The following is an 11,739-nucleotide window of genomic DNA, read 5'->3' on the forward strand; positions in this document are numbered from 1 at the left end:
TCGCTGTAATGAACCAAAACGCTTTGCAGGGCGAGAAACACAAAAAGACTAGACAATATGTTGAATAAGACAAATCAACACCGAAAAGGCTCAGGAAATGGGAAAAGTACTGTGATTTACTCATTTCAGTGAGTGTGTGACAAAAGCACAATTGTGTTACAGTGCCCATGTACCTGCATCATAGAGTCGTGGTTAAGCACCAAAAGCGCTTTGCTTAAGCGAGGAAAACATAAAAATGACATATTAGATGAATCAAACTTGAAACTCATATTCGCGTTTTATCTTCCCATAAATATGAAAGTTTCTCACGTTTTGGGGGTCAAATATCACAGCATTTGCAGGAAAAAGCTAAAGAGGGCAGAGAATGCAGAAATTTGCAATGACCATAGGAAAAATCTACAATAACATGCTGGATGCCAAAACTGCACAGAAAAGGCTCAGGACACGGAATTACATGTTTTTGTACTCTGTTTTGCTCATATCAGTATTAGTGCCACAAAAGCATAATAGTTCCTAGTTATCTCCAGAATCTGCATCAGAGAGTCGCTGTAATGAACCAAAACGCTTTGCAGGGCGAGAAACACAAAAAGACTAGATAACATGCTGAATGAGACAAATCAACACCGAAAAGGCTCAGGAAATGGGAAAAGTACTCTGATTTACTCATTTCAGTGAGTGTGTGACAAAAGCACAATTGTGTTACAGTTTCCATGTACCTGCATCATAGAGTTGTGGTTTAGCACCAAAAGCGCTTTGCTTAAGCGAGGAAAACATAAAAATGACATTATTTGAATCAAACTTGAAACTCTTATTTGCTTTTTATCTTCCCATAAATATGAGAGTTTCTCACGTTTTGGGGGTCAAATATCACAGCATTTGCAGGAAAAAGCTAAAGAGGGCAGAGAATGAAGAAATTTGCAATGACCATAGGAAGCACTCCAATAACATGCTGGATGCCAAAACAATACTGATCAGGACACGGAATTACATGTTTTTGTACTCTGTTTTGCTCATATCAGTATTAGTGCCACAAAAGCATAATAGTTCCTAGTTATCTCTTGAATCTGCATCAGAGAGTCGCTGTAATGAACCAAAACGCTTTGCAGGGCGAGAAACACAAAAAGACTAGACAATATGTTGAATAAGACAAATCAACACCGAAAAGGCTCAGGAAATGGGAAAAGTACTGTGATTTACTCATTTCAGTGAGTGTGTGACAAAAGCACAATTGTGTTACAGTGCCCATGTACCTGCATCATAGAGTCGTGGTTAAGCACCAAAAGCGCTTTGCTTAAGCGAGGAAAACATAAAAATGACATATTAGATGAATCAAACTTGAAACTCATATTCGCGTTTTATCTTCCCATAAATATGAGAGTTTCTCACGTTTTGGGGGTCAAATATCACAGCATTTGCAGGAAAAAGCTAAAAAGGGCAGAGAATGCAGAAATTTGCAATGACCATAGGAACAATCTACAATAACATGCTGGATGCCAAAACGGCACAGAAAAGGCTCAGGACACAGAATTACATGTTTTTGTACTCTGTTTTGCTCATTTCAGTATAAGCGCCACAAAAGCATAATAATTCCTCGTTCTCTCTTGAATCTGCATCAAAGAGTCGCTGTAATGAACCAAAACTCTTTGCAGGGCGAGGAAAACATAAAAATGACATATTAGATGAATCAAACTTGAAACTCTTATTTTCTTTTTATCTTCCCATAAATATGAGAGTTTCTCACGTTTTGGGGGTCAAATATCACAGCATTTGCAGGAAAAAGCTAAAGAGGGCAGAGAATGCAGAAATTTGCAATGACCATAGGAAAAATCTACAATAACATGCTGGATGCCAAAACAGCACAGAAAAGGCTCAGGACACGGAATTACATGTTTTTGTGCTCTGTTTTGCTCATTTCAGTATTAGTGCCACAAAAGCATAATAGTTCCAAGTTATCTCCAGAATCTGCATCAGAGAGTCGCTGTAATGAACCAAAACGCTTTGCAGGGCGAGGAACACAAAAAGACTAGATAACATGCTGAATGAGACAAATCAACACCGAAAAGGCTCAGGAAATGGGAAAAGTACTGTGATTTACTCATTTCAGTGAGTGTGTGACAAAAGCACAGTTGTGTTACAGTTTCCATGTACCTGCATCATAGAGTTGTGGTTTAGCACCAAAAGCGCTTTGCTTAAGCGAGGAAAACATAAAAATGACATTATTTGAATCAAACTTGAAACTCTTATTTGCTTTTTATCTTCCCATAAATATGAGAGTTTCTCAAGTTTTGGGGGTCAAATATCACAGCATTTGCAGGAAAAAGCTAAAGAGGGCAGAGAATGAATAAATTTGCAATGACCATAGGAAGCACTCCAATAACATGCTGGATGCCAAAACAATACTGATCAGGACACGGAATTACCTGTATTTGTGCTCTGTTTTGCTCATTTCAGTATTAGTGCCACAAAAGCATAATAGTTCCTAGTTATCTCTTGAATCTGCATCAAAGAGTCGCTGTAATGAACCAAAACGCTTTGCAGGGCGAGAAACACCAAAAAGACTAGACAACATGCTGAATGTTGATTTGTCTCAAATCAACACCGAAAAGGCTCAGGAAATGGAAAAAGTACTCTGATTTTTTCATTGCAGTGAGTGTGTGACAAAAGCACAATTGTGTTACAGTTTCCATGTACCTGCATCATAGAGTTGTGGTTTAGCACCAAAAGCGCTTTGCTTAAGCGAGGAAAACATAAAAATGACATTATTTGAATCAAACTTGAAACTCTTATTTGCTTTTTATCTTCCCATAAATATGAGAGTTTCTCAAGTTTTGGGGGTCAAATATCACAGCATTTGCAGGAAAAAGCTAAAGAGGGCAGAGAATGAATAAATTTGCAATGACCATAGGAAGCACTCCAATAACATGCTGGATGCCAAAACAATACTGATCAGGACACGGAATTACCTGTATTTGTGCTCTGTTTTGCTCATTTCAGTATTAGTGCCACAAAAGCATAATAGTTCCTAGTTATCTCTTGAATCTGCATCAAAGAGTCGCTGTAATGAACCAAAACGCTTTGCAGGGCGAGAAACACCAAAAAGACTAGACAACATGCTGAATGTTGATTTGTCTCAAATCAACACCGAAAAGGCTCAGGAAATGGAAAAAGTACTCTGATTTTTTCATTGCAGTGAGTGTGTGACAAAAGCACAATTGTGTTACAGCTCCCATGTACCTGCATCATAGAGTCGTGGTTAAGCACCAAAAGCGCTTTGCTTGAGCGAGAAAAACATAAAAATGACATATTAGATGAATCAAACTTGAAACTCTTATTTGCTTTTTATCTTCCCATAAATATGAGAGTTTCTCACGTTTTGGGGGTCAAATATCACAGCATTTGCAGGAAAAAGCTAAAGAGGGCAGAGAATGCAGAAATTTGCAATGACCATGGGAAAAATCTACAATAACATGCTGGATGCCAAAACAATACTGATCAGGACACGGAATTACCTGTATTTGTGCTCTGTTTTGCTCATTTCAGTATTAGTGCCACAAAAGCATAATAGTTCCTAGTTATCTCTTGAATCTGCATCAAAGAGTCGCTGTAATGAACCAAAACGCTTTGCAGGGCGAGAAACACAAAAAGACTAGACAACATGCTGAATGTTGATTTGTCTCAAATCAACACCGAAAAGGCTCAGGAAACGGAAAAAGTACTCTGATTTACTCATTTCAGTGAGTGTGTGACAAAAGCACAATTGTGTTACAGTTCCCATGTACCTGCATCATAGAGTCGTGGTTAAGCACCAAAAGCGCTTTGCTTAAGCGGGAAAAACATAAAAATGACATATTAGATGAATCAAACTTGAAACTCTTATTTGCTTTTTATCTTCCCATAAATATGAGAATTTCTCACATTTTGGGGGTCAAATATCACAGCATTTGCAGGAAAAAGCTAAAAAGGGCAGAGAATGCAGAAATTTGCAATGACCATAGGAACAATCTACAATAACATGCTGGATGCCAAAACGGCACAGAAAGGGCTCAGGACACAGAATTACATGTTTTTGTACTCTGTTTTGCTCATTTCAGTATAAGTGCCACAAAAGCACAATAATTCCTCGTTCTCTCTTGAATCTGCATCAAAGAGTCGCTGTAATGAACCAAAACTCTTTGCAGGGCGAGGAAAACATAAAAATGACATATTAGATGAATCAAACTTGAAACCCCTTTTTTCTTTTTATCTTCCCATAAATATGAGAGTTTCTCACGTTTTGGGGGTCAAATATCACAGCATTTGCAGGAAAAAGCTAAAGAGGGCAGAGAATGCAGAAATTTGCAATGACCATAGGAAAAATCTACAATAACATGCTGGATGCCAAAACTGCACAGAAAAGGCTCAGGACACGGAATTACATGTTTTTGTACTCTGTTTTGCTCATATCAGTATTAGTGCCACAAAAGCATAATAATTCCTCGTTCTCTCTTGAATCTGCATCAAAGAGTCGCTGTAATGAACCAAAACGCTTTGCAGGGCGAGAAACACCAAAAAGACTAGACAACATGCTGAATGTTGATTTGTCTCAAATCAACACCGAAAAGGCTCAGGAAATGGGAAAAGTACTGTGATTTTTTCATTGCAGTGAGTGTGTGACAAAAGCACAATTGTGTTACAGTTCCCATGTACCTGCATCATAGAGTCGTGGTTAAGCACCAAAAGCGCTTTGCTTAAGCGAGAAAAACATAAAAATGACATATTAGATGAATCAAACTTGAAACTCATATTCGCGTTTTATCTTCCCATAAATATGAGAGTTTCTCACGTTTTGGGGGTCAAATATCACAGCATTTGCAGGAAAAAGCTAAAGAGGGCAGAGAATGCAGAAATTTGCAATGACCATAGGAAAAATCTACAATAACATGCTGGATGCCAAAACTGCACAGAAAAGGCTCAGGACACGGAATTACATGTTTTTGTACTCTGTTTTGCTCATATCAGTATTAGTGCCACAAAGCATAATAGTTCCTAGTTATCTCTTGAATCTGCATCAAAGAGTCGCTGTAATGAACCAAAACGCTTTGCAGGGCGAGAAACACCAAAAAGACTAGACAACATGCTGAATGTTGATTTGTCTCAAATCAACACCGAAAAGGCTCAGGAAATGGAAAAAGTACTCTGATTTTTTCATTGCAGTGAGTGTGTGACAAAAGCACAATTGTGTTACAGTTTCCATGTACCTGCATCATAGAGTCGTGGTTAAGCACCAAAAGCGCTTTGCTTGAGCGAGAAAAACATAAAAATGACATATTAGATGAATCAAACTTGAAAGTCATATTCGCGTTTTATCTTCCCATAAATATGAGAGTTTCTCACGTTTTGGGGGTCAAATATCACAGCATTTGCAGGAAAAAGCTAAAGAGGGCAGAGAATGCAGAAATTTGCAATGACCATAGGAAAAATCTACAATAACATGCTGGATGCCAAAACAGCACAGAAAAGGCTCAGGACACGGAATTACATGTTTTTGTGCTCTGTTTTGCTCATTTCAGTATTAGTGCCACAAAAGCATAATAGTTCCTAGTTATCTCCAGAATCTGCATCAGAGAGTCGCTGTAATGAACCAAAACGCTTTGCAGGGCGAGAAACACAAAAAGACTAGACAACATGTTGAATAAGACAAATCAACACCGAAAAGGCTCAGGAAATGGGAAAAGTACTGTGATTTACTCATTTCAGTGAGTGTGTGACAAAAGCACAATTGTGTTACAGTGCCCATGTACCTGCATCATAGAGTCGTGGTTAAGCACCAAAAGCGCTTTGCTTAAGCGAGGAAAACATAAAAATGACATATTAGATGAATCAAACTTGAAACTCATATTCGCGTTTTATCTTCCCATAAATATGAAAGTTTCTCACGTTTTGGGGGTCAAATATCACAGCATTTGCAGGAAAAAGCTAAAGAGGGCAGAGAATGCAGAAATTTGCAATGACCATAGGAAAAATCTACAATAACATGCTGGATGCCAAAACAATACTGATCAGGACACGGAATTACCTGTATTTGTGCTCTGTTTTGCTCATTTCAGTATAAGTGCCACAAAAGCATAATAATTCCTCGTTCTCTCTTGAATCTGCATCAGAGAGTCGCTGTAATGAACCAAAACGCTTTGCAGGGCGAGAAACACAAAAAGACTAGACAACATGCTGAATGTTGATTTGTCTCAAATCAACACCGAAAAGGCTCAGGAAACGGAAAAAGTACTCTGATTTACTCATTTCAGTGAGTGTGTGACAAAAGCACAATTGTGTTACAGTTCCCATGTACCTGCATCATAGAGTCGTGGTTAAGCACCAAAAGCGCTTTGCTTAAGCGAGAAAAACATAAAAATGACATATTAGATGAATCAAACTTGAAACTCTTATTTGCTTTTTATCTTCCCATAAATATGAGAGTTTCTCACATTTTGGGGGTCAAATATCACAGCATTTGCAGGAAAAAGCTAAAAAGGGCAGAGAATGCAGAAATTTGCAATGACCATAGGAACAATCTACAATAACATGCTGGATGCCAAAACGGCACAGAAAAGGCTCAGGACACAGAATTACATGTTTTTGTACTCTGTTTTGCTCATTTCAGTATAAGTGCCACAAAAGCATAATAATTCCTCGTTCTCTCTTGAATCTGCATCAAAGAGTCGCTGTAATGAACCAAAACTCTTTGCAGGGCGAGGAAAACATAAAAATGACATATTAGATGAATCAAACTTGAAACTCTTATTTGCTTTTTATCTTCCCATAAATATGAGAGTTTCTCACGTTTTGGGGGTCAAATATCACAGCATTTGCAGGAAAAAGCTAAAGAGGGCAGAGAATGCAGAAATTTGCAATGACCATAGGAAAAATCTACAATAACATGCTGGATGCCAAAACAATACTGATCAGGACACGGAATTACCTGTATTTGTGCTCTGTTTTGCTCATTTCAGTATAAGTGCCACAAAAGCATAATAATTCCTCGTTCTCTCTTGAATCTGCATCAAAGAGTCGCTGTAATGAACCAAAACGCTTTGCAGGGCGAGAAACACCAAAAAGACTAGACAACATGCTGAATGTTGATTTGTCTCAAATCAACACCGAAAAGGCTCAGGAAATGGAAAAAGTACTCTGATTTTTTCATTGCAGTGAGTGTGTGACAAAAGCACAATTGTGTTACAGTTTCCATGTACCTGCATCATAGAGTCGTGGTTAAGCACCAAAAGCGCTTTGCTTGAGCGAGAAAAACATAAAAATGACATATTAGATGAATCAAACTTGAAACTCATATTCGCGTTTTATCTTCCCATAAATATGAGAGTTTCTCACGTTTTGGGGGTCAAATATCACAGCATTTGCAGGAAAAAGCTAAAGAGGGCAGAGAATGCAGAAATTTGCAATGACCATAGGAAAAATCTACAATAACATGCTGGATGCCAAAACAGCACAGAAAAGGCTCAGGACACGGAATTACATGTTTTTGTGCTCTGTTTTGCTCATTTCAGTGTTAGTGCCACAAAAGCATAATAGTTTCTAGTTATCTCCAGAATCTGCATCAGAGAGTCGCTGTAATGAACCAAAACGCTTTGCAGGGCAAGAAACACCAAAAAGACTAGACAACATGCTGAATGTTGATTTGTCTCAAATCAACACCGAAAAGGCTCAGGAAACGGAAAAAGTACTCTGATTTACTCATTTCAGTGAGTGTGTGACAAAAGCACAATTGTGTTACAGTTCCCATGTACCTGCATCATAGAGTCGTGGTTAAGCACCAAAAGCGCTTTGCTTAAGCGAGAAAAACATAAAAATGACATATTAGATGAATCAAACTTGAAACTCTTATTTGCTTTTTATCTTCCCATAAATATGAGAGTTTCTCACATTTTGGGGGTCAAATATCACAGCATTTGCAGGAAAAAGCTAAAAAGGGCAGAGAATGCAGAAATTTGCAATGACCATAGGAACAATCTACAATAACATGCTGGATGCCAAAACGGCACAGAAAAGGCTCAGGACACAGAATTACATGTTTTTGTACTCTGTTTTGCTCATTTCAGTATAAGTGCCACAAAAGCATAATAATTCCTCGTTCTCTCTTGAATCTGCATCAAAGAGTCGCTGTAATGAACCAAAACTCTTTGCAGGGCGAGGAAAACATAAAAATGACATATTAGATGAATCAAACTTGAAACTCTTATTTTCTTTTTATCTTCCCATAAATATGAGAGTTTCTCACGTTTTGGGGGTCAAATATCACAGCATTTGCAGGAAAAAGCTAAAGAGGGCAGAGAATGCAGAAATTTGCAATGACCATAGGAAAAATCTACAATAACATGCTGGATGCCAAAACTGCACAGAAAAGGCTCAGGACACGGAATTACATGTTTTTTGTACTCTGTTTTGCTCATATCAGTATTAGTGCCACAAAAGCATAATAGTTCCTAGTTATCTCTTGAATCTGCATCAAAGAGTCGCTGTAATGAACCAAAACGCTTTGCAGGGCGAGAAACACCAAAAAGACTAGACAACATGCTGAATGTTGATTTGTCTCAAATCAACACCGAAAAGGCTCAGGAAATGGAAAAAGTACTCTGATTTTTTCATTGCAGTGAGTGTGTGACAAAAGCACAATTGTGTTACAGTTTCCATGTACCTGCATCATAGAGTCGTGGTTAAGCACCAAAAGCGCTTTGCTTGAGCGAGAAAAACATAAAAATGACATATTAGATGAATCAAACTTGAAACTCATATTCGCGTTTTATCTTCCCATAAATATGAGAGTTTCTCACGTTTTGGGGGTCAAATATCACAGCATTTGCAGGAAAAAGCTAAAGAGGGCAGAGAATGCAGAAATTTGCAATGACCATAGGAAAAATCTACAATAACATGCTGGATGCCAAAACAGCACAGAAAAGGCTCAGGACACGGAATTACATGTTTTTGTGCTCTGTTTTGCTCATTTCAGTGTTAGTGCCACAAAAGCATAATAGTTTCTAGTTATCTCCAGAATCTGCATCAGAGAGTCGCTGTAATGAACCAAAACGCTTTGCAGGGCGAGAAACACCAAAAAGACTAGACAACATGCTGAATGTTGATTTGTCTCAAATCAACACCGAAAAGGCTCAGGAAATGGGAAAAGTACTCTGATTTACTCATTTCAGTGAGTGTGTGACAAAAGCACAATTGTGTTACAGTTCCCATGTACCTGCATCATAGAGTTGTGGTTTAGCACCAAAAGCGCTTTGCTTAAGCGAGGAAAACATAAAAATGACATTATTTGAATCAAACTTGAAACTCTTATTTGCTTTTTATCTTCCCATAAATATGAGAGTTTCTCACGTTTTGGGGGTCAAATATCACAGCATTTGCAGGAAAAAGCTAAAGAGGGCAGAGAATGCAGAAATTTGCAATGACCATAGGAAAAATCTACAATAACATGCTGGATGCCAAAACAATACTGATCAGGACACGGAATTACCTGTATTTGTGCTCTGTTTTGCTCATTTCAGTATAAGTGCCACAAAAGCATAATAATTCCTCGTTCTCTCTTGAATCTGCATCAAAGAGTCGCTGTAATGAACCAAAACGCTTTGCAGGGCGAGAAACACAAAAAGACTAGACAACATGCTGAATGTTGATTTGTCTCAAATCAACACCGAAAAGGCTCAGGAAACGGAAAAAGTACTCTGATTTACTCATTTCAGTGAGTGTGTGACAAAAGCACAATTGTGTTACAGTTCCCATGTACCTGCATCATAGAGTCGTGGTTAAGCACCAAAAGCGCTTTGCTTAAGCGAGAAAAACATAAAAATGACATATTAGATGAATCAAACTTGAAACTCTTATTTGCTTTTTATCTTCCCATAAATATGAGAGTTTCTCACATTTTGGGGGTCAAATATCACAGCATTTGCAGGAAAAAGCTAAAAAGGGCAGAGAATGCAGAAATTTGCAATGACCATAGGAACAATCTACAATAACATGCTGGATGCCAAAACGGCACAGAAAAGGCTCAGGACACAGAATTACATGTTTTTGTACTCTGTTTTGCTCATTTCAGTATAAGTGCCACAAAAGCATAATAATTCCTCGTTCTCTCTTGAATCTGCATCAAAGAGTCGCTGTAATGAACCAAAACTCTTTGCAGGGCGAGGAAAACATAAAAATGACATGTTAGATGAATCAAACTTGAAACTCTTATTTTCTTTTTATCTTCCCAAAAATATGAGAGTTTCTCACGTTTTGGGGGTCAAATATCACAGCATTTGCAGGAAAAAGCTAAAGAGGGCAGAGAATGCAGAAATTTGCAATGACCATAGGAAAAATCTACAATAACATGCTGGATGCCAAAACTGCACAGAAAAGGCTCAGGACACGGAATTACATGTTTTTGTACTCTGTTTTGCTCATATCAGTATTAGTGCCACAAAAGCATAATAGTTCCTAGTTATCTCTTGAATCTGCATCAAAGAGTCGCTGTAATGAACCAAAACGCTTTGCAGGGCGAGAAACACCAAAAAGACTAGACAACATGCTGAATGTTGATTTGTCTCAAATCAACACCGAAAAGGCTCAGGAAATGGAAAAAGTACTCTGATTTTTTCATTGCAGTGAGTGTGTGACAAAAGCACAATTGTGTTACAGTTCCCATGTACCTGCATCAAAGAGTCGTGGTTAAGCACCAAAAGCGCTTTGCTTGAGCGAGAAAAACATAAAAATGACATATTAGATGAATCAAACTTGAAACTCATATTCGCGTTTTATCTTCCCATAAATATGAGAGTTTCTCACGTTTTGGGGGTCAAATATCACAGCATTTGCAGGAAAAAGCTAAAGAGGGCAGAGAATGCAGAAATTTGCAATGACCATAGGAAAAATCTACAATAACATGCTGGATGCCAAAACAGCACAGAAAAGGCTCAGGACACGGAATTACATGTTTTTGTGCTCTGTTTTATCTCATTTCAGTATTAGTGCCACAAAAGCATAATAGTTCCTAGTTATCTCCAGAATCTGCATCAGAGAGTCGCTGTAATGAACCAAAACGCTTTGCAGGGCGAGAAACACAAAAAGACTAGATAACATGCTGAATGAGACAAATCAACACCGAAAAGGCTCAGGAAATGGGAAAAGTACTGTGATTTACTCATTTCAGTGAGTGTGTGACAAAAGCACAATTGTGTTACAGTTTCCATGTACCTGCATCATAGAGTTGTGGTTTAGCACCAAAAGCGCTTTGCTTAAGCGAGGAAAACATAAAAATGACATTATTTGAATCAAACTTGAAACTCTTATTTGCTTTTTATCTTCCCATAAATATGAGAGTTTCTCACGTTTTGGGGGTCAAATATCACAGCATTTGCAGGAAAAAGCTAAAGAGGGCAGAGAATGAAGAAATTTGCAATGACCATAGGAAGCACTCCAATAACATGCTGGATGCCAAAACAATACTGATCAGGACACGGAATTACCTGTATTTGTGCTCTGTTTTGCTCATTTCAGTATTAGTGCCACAAAAGCATAATAGTTCCTAGTTATCTCTTGAATCTGCATCAGAGAGTCGCTGTAATGAACCAAAACGCTTTGCAGGGCGAGAAACACAAAAAGACTAGACAATATGTTGAATAAGACAAATCAACACCGAAAAGGCTCAGGAAATGGGAAAAGTACTGTGATTTACTCATTTCAGTGAGTGTGTGACAAAAG

This window comes from Halichoeres trimaculatus, unplaced genomic scaffold (genome assembly GCF_033239565.1).
Source record: "Halichoeres trimaculatus isolate MK-OKI-2021-1 unplaced genomic scaffold, fHalTri1.1 fHalTri1_scaffold_37, whole genome shotgun sequence".
NCBI classification, from domain to species: Eukaryota; Metazoa; Chordata; class Actinopteri; order Labriformes; family Labridae; genus Halichoeres; species Halichoeres trimaculatus.